Source organism: Arachis ipaensis, chromosome B03 (genome assembly GCF_000816755.2).
Source record: "Arachis ipaensis cultivar K30076 chromosome B03, Araip1.1, whole genome shotgun sequence".
NCBI lineage: Eukaryota > Viridiplantae > Streptophyta > Magnoliopsida > Fabales > Fabaceae > Arachis > Arachis ipaensis.
The window spans coordinates 30,449,505-30,463,426 of record NC_029787.2 but is presented as its reverse complement, the minus strand read 5'-3'; the positions used below and the strand labels follow the sequence as shown (position 1 = coordinate 30,463,426).

The 13,922-nt window shown below is 40.6% G+C and overlaps 1 long non-coding RNA gene across 1 annotated transcript in view; it reads left to right on the top strand.

Annotated features, from left to right (window-relative positions):
* The window catches only part of LOC110269628, a 21,480-nt gene continuing 7,849 nt past the window's right edge, over positions 292-13,922 (top strand). The window contains exons 1-2 of the long non-coding RNA XR_002358398.1: positions 292-303; positions 10,988-10,992. This is a non-coding gene — a long non-coding RNA (uncharacterized LOC110269628). The remainder of the gene's footprint in view (positions 304-10,987; positions 10,993-13,922) is intronic.

Genomic DNA, 13,922 nt, shown 5'->3' with positions numbered 1-13,922 from the left:
TTTGGATATTTATGCAGCTGGCCCGGCTTGTGGGCTCTTAAACTTTGTTTTGTTAATTGCTGACATTTTTTAGTTGCTTGCCTAGCAACTTTTACTATAAAAAACAAAAGTAGCTTGCTAGCCTTTTTAGGTAAATTTTGGTGGCCTCTGAAGCTTTATAACTTTGTAGATTATATCATGCTTTTTTTTTGCGCTTGACTTGGTATCTTTTCTGTTTTCTGAGAGTGTGGGAATCTTGCGGCTTGACCTCTTTGGATTGCTTTGTATTTTATTGTTTGTAGCTTGGATCCTTTGAGGTTGTGGGTCCAACTTGATTTTTCGGTTTTCTCGGTCTTGCTTGTATTTTTAGCACTTCATAACCGATTTCTTTGCGTTGGTCCTCTTTCCAGTTATTTCTGTAATCCTCTTTTTTGGACCTTTGTCTGGTCTCTTTCAGGGATTACTTTTATAACTTGGTTTTTGTAGGAGGCCGACTTCGTTAGGTCGATCTTTTCTAAGTTATTTTTGTAGTCCTCTTTTTTGGATCTTTGTTAGATCTCTTTCAGGGATTACTTTTATAACTTGTTTGTAGGAGGTCGACTTCTTTGCGTCGTCCTCTTTCTAAGTTATTTTTGTAGTCCTCTTTTTTGGACCTTTGTCAGGTCTCTTTCACGGATTACTTCTATAACTTTTTGCTGTAGGAGACCGACTTCGTTATATCGATCTCTTCTAAGTTATTTTTGTAGTCCTCTTTTTTGGATCTTTGTTAGATCTCTTTCAGGGATTACTTTTATAACTTGTTTGTAGGAGGTCGACTTCTTTGCGTCGTCCTCTTTCTAAGTTATTTTTGTAGTCCTCTTTTTTGGACCTTTGTCAGGTCTCTTTCAGGGACTACTTTTATAACTTTTCATTTTGGGCTGACTTTGTTATGTCGGGCCCTTCTAAGTTAAAGTAATCCTCTTTAGTAGGGTTGGCCAGACCTCTTTCCAGGGTTTACTTATAACTTGGGTTGACTTGGTCTGACTTCTTAACGTCGGCCAGTTTTTAAGTTATTATTTAGTAATCCATAAGGCCTCGTCAGGTTCTTTTTCGGATCACTTTCGATAACTTCTTACATTATTCTGTGTTCATCTTTGCCGATTTGTAGAAGGTGGTTGCTATCTTTAGATCGTCTTTTTATCTGGAAGCCATTCGACGTTTTGGTGCTTCTTCCCTGATCCGAGCTCTTTCCTGGATTTCAGGTAGTAGGTCGAGTTCTTCCCTCTGAAGTTGAGAGTTGGCCTCTTCATTGTAGTGGACTACTCTGGATGACCCTTCCTCGATCTCTACTGAGATCATTGCCTCCACTCCATATGCTAGTCAAAAGGGTGACTCATTTGTCGTGGAGTGTGGCATCGTTTGATATGCCCATAGGACTTGTGGAAGTTCTTCGGCCCAAGCTCCCTTTGCATCTTGTAGTCTCCGTTTCAACCCAGCCAATATGACTTTGTTGGCAGCTTCGGCCTGTCCATTGGCTTGAGGGTGTTCGACGGAGGTGAACTAGTGCTTTATATTCAAGTCGGCTACTAGTCTCCTGAAGCCTGCGTCTATGAATTGAGTGCGTCTGTGGTGATGGAGTATGGAACCCCAAACCTCGTGACAATGTTCCTGTATAGGAATTTTCGGCTTCTTTGAGCGGTGGCGTTGGCTAGGGGCTCTGCCTCAATCTATTTTGTAAAATAGTCTACTCCGACTATGAGGAATTTTACTTGTCCTGATCCCTGGGGAAAGGGTCCGAGAAGATCAAGTCCCCATTTTGCAAATGGTCAGGGCGAGGTTACACTGATGAGCTCTTCTGGCGGGGCGATGTGGAAGTTGGCATGTTTCTGACATGGTGGACATGTCTTTACAAATTCTATAGCTTCTTTCTATAGGGTTGGCCAATAAAATCCCACTCGGAGTACTTTTTTAGCAAGAGCTCGTGCTCCGAGATGGTTGCCGGACATGCCGCCGTGTACTTCTTCTAGCACTTCCTTTGTGTTGTTGGTCGGCACACATTTTAGCAGTGGTATTGAGATCCCTCTTTTGTACAGGATGTTGTTTATAATAGTGTAGTACTGTTCCTCCCTTTTTAATCTCTTTGCCTCCTTTTCTTCTGTGGGGAGTGTTTCTGCTTTGAGGTAGTTAATTATGGGGATCATCCATCCTTGGTCCTGACTTGTTATGGCTAGGACTTTTTTCTCTTCTGAGATTGACGGGTTCTGTAACATTTCTTGGATGAGGCTTCTATTGTTGCCCCCTGGTTTGGTGCTGGCTAGTTTTGAGAGTGCGTCAGCTCGGGTGTTTTGTTCGCGGGGTATGTGGCAGATCTTATATTCCCCGAGGAGTCCGAGCTGTTTTTTGGTTTTATCCAAATATTTTTTCATGGTGGGATCTTTGGCTTGGTAGCTCCTTGTTATCTGTGAGGTGACTACTTATCACTGTAGATGTTAAGTTTTTGAGCTCCAACCTCTTTAGCTAGCTTCAAACCAGCTAATTACGCTTCATATTCCGCCTGGTTGTTTGAAGCCGAGAACCCGAACTTGAGGGAGAGCTCAACTTGGGTTCCTTGGTTGCTTTCTATTATCACACCTGCGCTGCTTCCAGTCTTATTTGAAGAACCGTCCACATAGAGATTCCATTCTGTGGGAATTTCCAGGGCATCTGTGAATTTTGCGATAAAGTCGGCCAGATACTGTGATTTAATGGCTGTCCGAGCTTCATATTGGAGGTCGAATTCTGATAACTCGATTGCCCATTGTAAAATTCTGCCTGCTAAATCTATTTTTTGCAATATTCCTTTTATGGGCTGGTTAGTTCGAACCTTAATGGTGTGAGCCTGGAAGTACGGGCGAAGTCGTCGAGATGTTAGTATGAGAGTATAGGCAAACTTTTCTATTTTCTGGTAGTTCAGCTCGGATCCCTGTAGCGCTTTGCTAATGAAGTAGACGGGTTGTTTCCCACTTTCGTCTTCTCTGACTAGTGCTGAGGCTATTGCCCGGCTTCCTACTGCGAGATATGATATGAGCGGTTCTCCTTCTCGTGGTCGAGATAAGATAGGCAGCCGTCCTAAGAACTCCTTGAAGTCTTGGAAGGCTTGTTCACATTCTGTCGTCCATTCGAACTGCTTTCCCTTCCTTAAAGTAGCATAGAAGGGGAGAGATCTTATCGTTGCCCCTGCTAAGAATCTGGATAGGGCGGCCAATCTCCCGTTGAGTTGCTGCACGTCTTTGACACAGGTGGGGCTCTTCATGTTGAGTATGGCTTGGCATTAATCCGGGTTTGCTTCAATTCCTCTTTGTGTGAGCATGAAACCTAGGAATTTGCCTGCTTCTACCGCAAAGGTGCATTTTGCAAGATTGAGTCGCATGTCGTGCTTCCTTATAGTGTCGAACACTTGAGCCAGGTCGGACAATAATGTATCTTCGCTTTGTATCTTTATCAACATGTCGTCCACATAGACTTCCATGATTTTTTCGATGTGGTCTGAGAAGACTTTATTCATCAGCCTTTGATAAGTAGCTCCCACGTTCTTGAGACCGAAGGGCATCACGATGTAGCAGTAATTTGCTTTCGGCGTTAAAAATGATGTCTTTTCTTGATCTGGTGGATACATGGGGATTTGGTTGTATCCCGAGTATGCGTCCATAAACGAGAGGTATCTATATCCGGAGGAAGCATCTACCAGAGCGTCGATACTTGGGAGTGGGTAAGGATCTTTTGAGCAGGCTTTGTTGAGATCGGTGTAATCGGTACACATTCGCCACTTCCCATTTGATTTTTTCACCAAGACGACGTTGGCTAGCCATAGTGGATACTTGACTTCTCTTATGAATCCTGCCTTCAGTAGTGTCTGTACCTGCTCTTCCACAGCTTGGGATCGTTCTGGCCCAAGTTTTCTTCGTCTATGCTGCACCGGCCGAGATCCTGGATAGACTGCCAACTTGTGGCACATTAGCCTGGGGTCTATGCCTGGCATGTCTGCAGCTTTCCATGCGAAGAGATCGACATTATCGTGTAAGAATTGTATCAGTAATTCTTTTGAGTCTCCTCTTAGGATCGTTCCGATATTAGTTGTTTTGTCCGAGGTGTCTCCGATCTGAACCTTCTCTATCTCGCCTTCTGGCTGCGGACGGAGTTCTTCTCGTCGCTGAACTCCGCCAAGTTCAATTGTATGAAACTCTTCTCCTCTACTTCTGAGGTTTAGACTTTCGTTATAACAGCAGCGCGCCATCTTTTGATCTGCTTTTATCGTAGCTATCCCTTCTGTAGTTGGGAATTTCATGCATAGATGCGGGGTCGAGACTATTGTGCCAAGTTGATTTAGTGTGGTCCGACCTATTAGGGCATTGTAGGCTGAACTCACGTCGACCACAATGTAGTCTATCTTGAGCGTCTTGGATTGGTTCCCTTTTCCGAAGGTTGTGTGCAGTGATACGTATCCCAGTGGTTGTACTGGGGTATCTCCCAGTCTGAACAAGCTGTTTGGGTATGCCTTAAGCTCCCTTTCTTCCAAGCCGAGCTTGTCGAAGGCAGTTTTGAATAAGATGTCAGCAGAGCTCCCTTGGTCTATTAATGTGCAATGTAGATTAGCGTATGCCAGTATGATAGTGATGACCATAGGATCGTTGTGTCCCGGGATGATGCCGGATGCGTCCTCTTTAGTGAATGTTATCGCAGGGATGTCGGGTGCTTCCTCCTTTCCCTCGACATGATATACTTCTTTGAGATATCTTTTGCGAGATGATTTGGAGATCCCACCTCTTGCGAATCCACCGTGTATCATGTGGATGTGTCTCTCTGGTGTCTGAGGTGATCGTTCAGTTCGTCCGGCATCTTCGTCCCTTCGTCTCTTTCTTTGGTCATCATCTCGGGTGGCCAGAAATCGATCTAATTTTCCTTCTCTCACCAATTTTTCCATGATATTTTTTAAGTCAAAGCACTCGTTGGTGGAGTGCCCTCAGACTCGATGGTATTCACAGTATTCCTTCCGGTTTCCTCCTCCCCTTTTGCCTTTGAGTGGCCGCGCTGGGGGGATTTTCTCTGTATGGCAGACTTATTTATATACGTCGACCGGGGATGCCCTGAGAGGAGTGTAATTATGGTATTTTTTATTTTCTCCCCTTGTCGATTTTCTTTCCTTTTGGATTCCTTGTCTTTATCTCGGTAGGGGGTCCCAGATTTTGAGGTTTCTCCCAACCGAGCGTTTTCTTCCATGTTGATATATTTTTCTACTCGCTCTTGTACTTCGTCTAAGGAGGTAGGGTACTTCTTTAATATAGATTGGCTAAAAGGTCCCTCTCGTAGGCCATTGGTGAGTCCCATAATGGCGGCCTCTGTTGGTAAGCTTTGTATGTCCGTGCATGTTTTGTTGAATCTTTCCATGTAGTTGTGGAGGCTCTCCCGATCTCCTTGCTTGATCCCTAGTAAACTGGGGGCGTGCTTGGCCTTATCTTTCTGGATGGAGAATCTGGCCAGGAACTTTTTGGCCAGGTCATCAAAGTTTGAGATGGACTTGGGAGGTAGGTTGTCGAACCATTTGATTGCTGTCTTCGTGAGAGTTGTTGGAAAGGCTTTACAGCGAACGGCATCTGAGGCGTCGGTGAGCTACATTCTGCTTCTGAAATTGCTGAGATGGTGGTTGGGATCTGTGGTACCATCATACAGAGTCATGTCCAGGAGTTTGAAGTCTTTTGGAATTTTGGTTTTCATGATTTTCCTGGTGAATGGGTCTTGTTCTTTGCGTGAATTTTCCTCAGGAGTGGCCCGAGGAGCTTTTGCTTTGAGATCGGCTTCTAATTGCAGTAGTTTGTCTTCCAGTTCTCGACGTCTCCGTACCTCTCTTTGAAGATCCTTCCCAACCTCTCGTTGTTGTTGGGTTTCTTTTTCAAGTTGCTTTAAGCGATCTTGAAGTGCTTCTATTACCCCGGAATTTGATGAGTTTTTGTCCCCGTTGGATTCCGGAGTATCCTTCAGTGTAGTGTCCGCGTTCTTGTGCGGCGTTCTGTTTTCTAGATCTGAATCGTGGTCATTGTCATGGCCGTCCGCCATGATATTGGGATGACTTCCAGGTTCCCCAGCAACGGCGCCAATGTTCCGAGGGTTACCTGAAACTGTAGGTCGATCTCGGATGAGGTCTTCAGTACTGGTCGGAGATGATGTGTCCGGCTGGCTGGTGGCAGCCGGAGCTGTTGTGTCCGACTTGTTGGACTGGCTACACTTCTGATCCTTGGTCACCGGAGGGTGGGGGGTACCTGCAAGAGACTCCGATGCTCAAGTTAGCACGGGTATTAAGCAGGTTTTTATGTAGAATCAGAGTATGAGTTATACCTGGGTGCTCCAGTGTATTTATAATGGTGTGATAGTGACCTTTTTAGATAAGATAAGTTAGTTATCTTATCTTATCTTTATCTTTTGAGTTGAGGTCAGCTTATCTTCAAGGGAATCGCCCTTATCTCTATAGGCTTAGATGGCCTGTGAATTTGGGTCGTGTTCCTCTATTTGGTCCCTTTATTGGGCTCTCCTGTTGATTTGGCCGACCTCTTTGAGAAGAGGTCGGGTAGCCTGACCTGAAGAGGTCGGTCGCTTTGTCGCCAATCATCCCAGGTCGGGTAGCTCGACCCAGGGTATGAACAGTATCCAAAGGGGTTTCAAAAACTGAAAAGGGGTTTCCTTGAATCAAGGGATTAGTTGGAAGGAAAGATTTGATTTGACAACATGCTTCTTCCAACAAGATTTTATAGGACAACCAAGATATTTTGTGAGTTTATTTTTCAAACAAAAACGGGAAACTAATAAAACTGTCATGGTGGGGTCAAGGAATTTTGATGGGGCCCATGAAAATTGAATGTGGCGTTGCCTCCCCCTTGATTATAGCTTTTTCCATCAAGCCCTCATTTTTATCTCGTCCAAACCTACGAGACAAAACTGAACAGAGTAAAAAATTCACAAGTTATCAATGGAACTTAAATCAAACATTCCCAAACTTTTTCTCAAGGTGCAGAATCTGTCTTCACAGAGGGATTTTGTAAAAATATTAGCAATTTGGTCTTCAGATTTTACAAATTGAATATCAATAGTACCCTTTTGCACATGCTCTCTAATAAAATGATATTTTATCTCAATGTGCTTGGTTCTTGAGTGCAGCACAGGATTTTTTGAAATGTTTATAGCACTCATATTATCACAAAATAAGGGTATACTATTGATTTTTAATTTGTAATCTTCCAATTGCGTTTTTAACCAAATTAATTGAGAGCAACATGCAGATGCGGAAATGTATTCTGCTTCAGCCGTGGATAAAGCCACTGTGGCTTGCTTCTTGCTTGACCACATGTCTGATATGCTCCGTCTATCCACTCTATCTCCCGCATAATCTGCATCACAAAACCCTACTACAAAAAAGTCATCAGATTTAGGATACCATAATCCAAAATTACAAGTCCCCTTAATGTATCTAATGATGCGTTTAACAGCCGTAAGATGAGATTCTTTTGGGTGAGATTGAAACCTTGAGCATACACCCACACTTTGGACAATATCCGGTCAAGAAGAGGTAAGGTACATAAGTGAACCTATCATTCCTCTATACCTTGTTTCATCCACATCTTGGCCATCATCATCCTTTTCAAGTTTTGTGTTAGGATGCATTGGTGTACCCATTGGTTTGGAATTTTCTAGGCCAAACTTTTTGATAAGTTCTTTTGCATACTTTCCTTGGTGAATAAAAGTACCACTAGGAGTTTGTTTGATTTGGAGACCAAGAAAGAAAGTTAGCTCTCCCATTAAACTCATTTCAAACTCACTAGTCATAAGTTTTCCAAACTCTTCACACAAGGATACATTGGCCGATCCAAATACAATGTCATCAACATAAACTTGAGCAAGGAGTATATCATCATTAGATGCTTTAATAAATAAAGTAGTATTGGTGGTACCCCTTTGAAATTGATTTTCCAACAAGAAGGTACTAAGCCTTTCATACCAATCTCTTGGAGCTTGTCTAAGACCATAAAGAGCCTTAGATAGTTTAAAAACATGATTTGGGAAATCTTTATGTTCAAAACCGGGGGACTGAGCCACATACACTTCTCTATCAATAAAGCCATTAAGGAAAGCGCATTTAACATCCATTTGAAACATTTTGAAACCCTTATGGGCAGCATAGGCAAGAAGCAACCTAATTGCTTCCATTCTAGCTACCGGAGCAAAAGACTCATCAAAATCTATACCCTCTTCTTGATCGTAATCTTGGGCCACTAATCTAGCCTTGTTACGAACAACTTGTCCATCCTCACCAAGTTTATTTTTAAACACCCACTTAGTACCCGTAACTTTCTTACCATCCGGATGAGGTACTAGTGTCCAAACCTCATTCTTGTCGAATTGAGCAAGCTCTTCTTGCATTGCCTTGACCCAAGATGGATCTTCAAGAGCTTGTTTGACATTGTTGGGCTCCATTTGAGACAAGAGGGCAAAGTTGCTTGGTTCGGATTGCCTTTTGGTGGAGAATCTTGTTGTTACTCCTTGAGAGGGATCACCAATTATGAAGTCATGAGGATAACCCCTTATTGACTTCCATTCTCTAGGCTTCCAAAGTGGTGTTGAGCTTTGATGAGTTTTTGGTGGTATCACTGTTTTAGTTTCTCGTGTCTGCTCAGGAGATAAAATGGAAATATCTCCTCCAATCTGACGAGACAAAACTGGACTGGCAGATTCTTCGTTTTGAGCAGATTTGGGATTTTTTTCACTTGTTCCAGCCTCTTCACCATCTGAATCATTATCTATCACAACACTGGAAATTAAGTTAGAATCACAAAAAGTAACATGTATGGATTCCTCTATAGTTCTATGTTCCTTGAGATAAACTCTATATGCCTTGCTTGTGGTAGAATATCCAACAAACATTCCTTCATAAGATTTTGGATCAAATTTTCTAAGGTTTTCTTTATTATTAAGTACAAAGTATTTGCATCCAAAAACATGAAAGTACTTAAGATTTGGAGGGGTTCCTTTCCATAGCTCATAAGGGGTTTTCTTCAACCCTTTTCTAATGATTGTCCTATTCAAAATGTAACAAGCTGTATTCACAGCTTCAACCCATAAAAATTTAGGAATCTCATTCTCACAAAGCATAGCCCTAGTCATCTCTTGAAGGCTCCTATTCCTTCTTTCAACCACCCCATTTTGTTGGGGGGTTCTAGGGCATGAAAAGTTATGAGAAATTCCTAAGTCATCACAGAATTTTTCAAAGTCTTGATTTTCAAATTTTCTTCCGTGATCACTTCTCAAATGAGCAATTTTTAAATCTTTTTCATTTTGAATTTTCTTACAAAGAGTTGAGAAAGCATGAAAGGCATCATTTTTATGGGCAAGGAAAAGTACCCAACCAAATCTAGAGTAATCATCTACTACCACAAGACCATAGTGTTTACCTCCTAAACTTTGAGTTCTTGTTAGTCCAAAAAGATCAATATGTAACATCTCTAATGGCCTTTTGGTTGAAATTCCATCTTTAGGTTTAAAAGAGGATTTTACTTGTTTGCCCAATTGGCAAGCATCACAATCAAATTTGATGTTTGGAATTCCTCTAACCAGATTTTTCTTAACTAGCTTAGAAATTTGGTACATGCTTGCATGACCCAACTTTCTATGCCATAGCCATTTTTCAGATTCAAGGGATGTAAAGCATGTTACATTTTGTTCTTTTAGGTCCTCAAGAGTCAATCCATACACATTATTGCATCTTTTAGCTTCAAATAAAATATCTCCAGTTTTCTCACAAACAACTAAACAAACAAACTTCCTAAAAATAACCTCAAAGCCTAAATCACATAGTTGACTAACACTAAGTAAATTATGTTTCAATCCATTCACAAGAAGAACATCATTTATACAAGAAGAAAAGCTTTTACCAACTTTCCCAACAGCCACTATTTTTCCTTTCGCATCATCACCAAAAGTGACAAGTCCTCCATCATATTCATCAAGCTTTATGAAGAAGGTTGTCTTTCCGGTCATATGCGTAGAGCATCCGCTGTCCATATACCACATGTTTTCTTTTCATTTGGATGCTAGGCACACCTACAAAACAAGCTCAAGTGACCTTAGGTATCCAAATTTTCTTGGATCCTTTCATGTTAAACCATCTCTTATGCCCTAAGCCATTATAATCAAAAACAACTTTACAGACTTTATCACCAATCATTCTTTCACCAAAAAAACATTGAATAGGAAAGTGTCCATTTCGATTGCATAATCTACAAAATCTTGGAGTTGCTGTTTTGTTAAAGTAGGTGGGGTCTTGAAATCTTGTATCATTAGAAGATGATGCAAAGTTTTCAAAATGAGATTTTTCAGCAGATTTATAAAACCCCAACCCAGCCTTGTCATAAAGAGGTTTTTGACTAGCCAAGATTTGATTCAGATTTTCAGAACTTTGGGTGAATTTGGCTAAGTCTTTCTTAAGCCTTTTAACCTCTTTAAGCAACTCTTCATTTCTTTTAAAACAATCTACATATGCAAGAACGGAATGATTACTTTCACAGCTCTTAATTTGGGCTCTTAACTGCTTATTTCTTCAACAAGATCACAAGCAGTTTCGGCCTCTCTCACTTTCTCTTTAAGAAAACTGTTTTCAGCTTTAAGAATGGTGATTTGTTGTTCAAGTTCTTGATTTTTCAGCAGAAAGCATCTTATTTTTTCAGAAAGGTGGTCTATCATAAGATGAAGATCTTTAGTGTTAGGATTATGAAAGACTACCTGATCTATATGATCTGCCATGAGACGAGGTTGTGACTTGGTCTCGGATTCCTCATCATCATCATCCGAGTCATTTTCCAAATCTTCCCATGAAGCCATCAGTCCCTTCTTCTTTCCTCTTTTTGGCTTCTCTTTCTTCTTCAACTTGGGACAATCAGATTTGAAATGCCAAATTTCCTTGCAGTCGTAACAAGTTACTTTGCTAAGGTCTTTCTTCATTTTTCTTGAGCTGCCGTCTTTGCCTTTGAGCTTCACCATTTTTCTGAATTTTTTTGCAAATAACACAAATTCATTTTCAGATGAGTTATCACTGGATTCATCATCCAGAGGGTTAGTGACAGAAGAAAAAGCTATTCCTTTCTTTTTTGAATCTTTTTTCAAGTAGGTGTTTTCAAAAGCAAGTAAATTTCCTCTCAAATTATCATAGGTCATAGAGTCAAGACCACTACTCTCAGAGATAATTAAAGCTTTTGTTTCCCACTCTTTTGTGAGACATCTCAACACTCTTCTCACTAGCACAGATTCATGATACTTGATTTCCATAGCATCTAAGCCAACAATGATGGTGTTGAAGCGTTCAAACATCTCATCAATGGATTCTCCTTCCTTCATTGCAAATATTTCATATTCTCTGTTTAACATGTCAATCCTGGTCTTTTTCACAATGGTTGTTCCTTCATGAGTAACTAGGAGTTTATCCCAGATTTCTTTTGCTGTTGTGCAACGTGATACCCGTCGGTACTCCTCAAAGCTGATAGCAGAGTTGAGCAGATTGATGGCCTTGGCGTTGAGCTCCACCTTTTTTCTATCTTCATCCGTCCAACTTGCTTCAGGTTTAAGAGAAACAACTCCCTCGACACTTGTAACAGTTGGATATTGAGGCCCTTCCAAGATGATCTTCCACAATCTGTAATCCACTGCTTGCACAAATATCTTTATTCTCTCCTTCCAATAGGTATAATTTTTTCCATTGAAAAGAGGAGGTCTGTTGCTTGATTGTCCTTCGGTCAGATTGTAGGACACCACATTTGAGTCACTGTTTTCTGCCATGAGGATCTTTACTCCAAGTTGCAAAGCTTGATTTCTTTGAGACCAAGCTCTGATACCAATTGATGGTTTCAGTGGCTAAGAGAAGGGGGAGGTTGAATCTTAGCCCCCTTTTTGCTTAGTAACACTGGCTGGCCTTTGAGATAACCTCAGGAGACTTTTTTATTTTTGTCTCGTCCCTAGCCATGAGACTTTTATTTTTATCTCATCACTTGACACGAGACTTTTCTTTTTGTCTCGTCACTTGGCACGAGATATTTTTCAGTTTGACCTCCTGTGCAATAGAAACAGAATTGGGGTAGAGAAGAGAGAAAATTACACCCAGATATATCCTGGTTCAGCTGTTAAGTGCAGTGCAGCCTACATCCAGTCTCCATCACAACCATGATGGAATTTCACTATAATCTTCTTGATTACAGACTGTAAAGTGCTAACCCAACTTACAAGGGAATTCCCACAGAATCATGAAACACAACATAGATGAACAAAGGAACTCTAAGACATCTATGACTTTTTCTTTTAATTTTGCACTCTCTGCCTTTTTCCGCTCTATGACTTTTTCATACAAACCTCACTGTTTGCCTTTTTCCATGAGACTCAAGACATGACAAAATTAAACAAAAAAATACAAAACAGAATACATTGAAGGAGAAGAAAATCTGTAAATTTAGGTAGCTCTGAGAATCCTGTGCCTTGCACTCTCACTGCTTACTTCTAACTCCTTGCTTCAAACCGTGACTGTTCACGCTTTTTATAGAAAAGAGAAGCCTTCACACTTGAAGCCAACACCCAAGCCAACTTCTTCTTCCTTCAATAAACAGATCCGGTTCGGCCACACAGAGAGAGAAGAGATAACCATGCAAAACCCAACATGCAATTACCTCTAGTCCTTCCTTGGTCATCATTCTTCATCAATCCGAGCTCTCCATCCTTGGCTTGCTCTCCAAGATGGATTTCTGGCCCTTGATGCTTCATGATGATGATGACTTCATCTGCTTCAATCTCTGCCTCTACCATCACTTCGCCACTCTAGCTACTTCCTGTGGTGGTTGAGCAGAATCAAAGACAAGTCACGCCTCCAAGAGTCTCTTCCTTGCTGGCCGAATCTTCTTCCTTCTTTTTGAGCATGAAGAGTTCGAGATTACTTCACCAAATCTAACCATATTTGGTGAAAATCTCAGCCACAGCACACTTTTATTTTGGTATGTTTTCTTGCCATCATTGCGATGGTCTTGTAGAGTGTTCTTCCTTCACTTCGGTAGCTCCATTTTGCTTTCATGGTTTCCTGGTTAATGACCGAATGAGAGAAGGAAAGAGATGAGAGAGAGGAAAGAGAAATTATGAATAATAGTTAATGAAACAAAGATAGAGAATAAAAGTGAATCAATTTTCCTTTCTCTTTGCTGACAAGCGTGTAGCTTTGGTGTTTCCAATCAAATCAATTTGTCAATTTCTCTCTCATAGTTTCCATGCAATAAATGATAGTTGAGTGTAATTTGAAATCCATCACATGGTATAATGCTTGGATCCGTTGGAATGAAGCTTTGTTTCCTTTGCTTCATGGTTTCGGACCAAAACAAGCTTGCCTTCAAGCAATTTTATCTTTGGGCTTGTAACAATGATAATCACAACTGGCCCAAAGGTATTTCATCCATGAGATCCGATGGAAAGCATATGGCAAATGATAGCATTTACTTTCCTAATGGATTTTTGGATCATGCATTAGAGTGAATATCAAAATATGTTTAACTTGGGCTTGTGACAATAATGAATCAATTTGGTCCAAATAAAACACAACATTGTTTCAGCCATTATGATCACAATAAATTAATATCAAGGCTAAATGTTCATAGGCATATTGGGCTTGCACCAGAATTTCATTTTTGGCCCAATATTAAAAATCTGCAACAAAATTATTAATCAATATATATTAAATGAAAATAAAATTAATAATTTTGTAATTAATTACTTTTAATAATGTTTATTCATCACAAATATTAATTTAGAGTTTTTCAAACTCATCAATTATATTTACCAAAATGATTTTTTATAATTGTTTTTTTGTAATTTCGAAAAACTAACACTAAAATAATATTTTCTCTCTTTTATAATTTCTC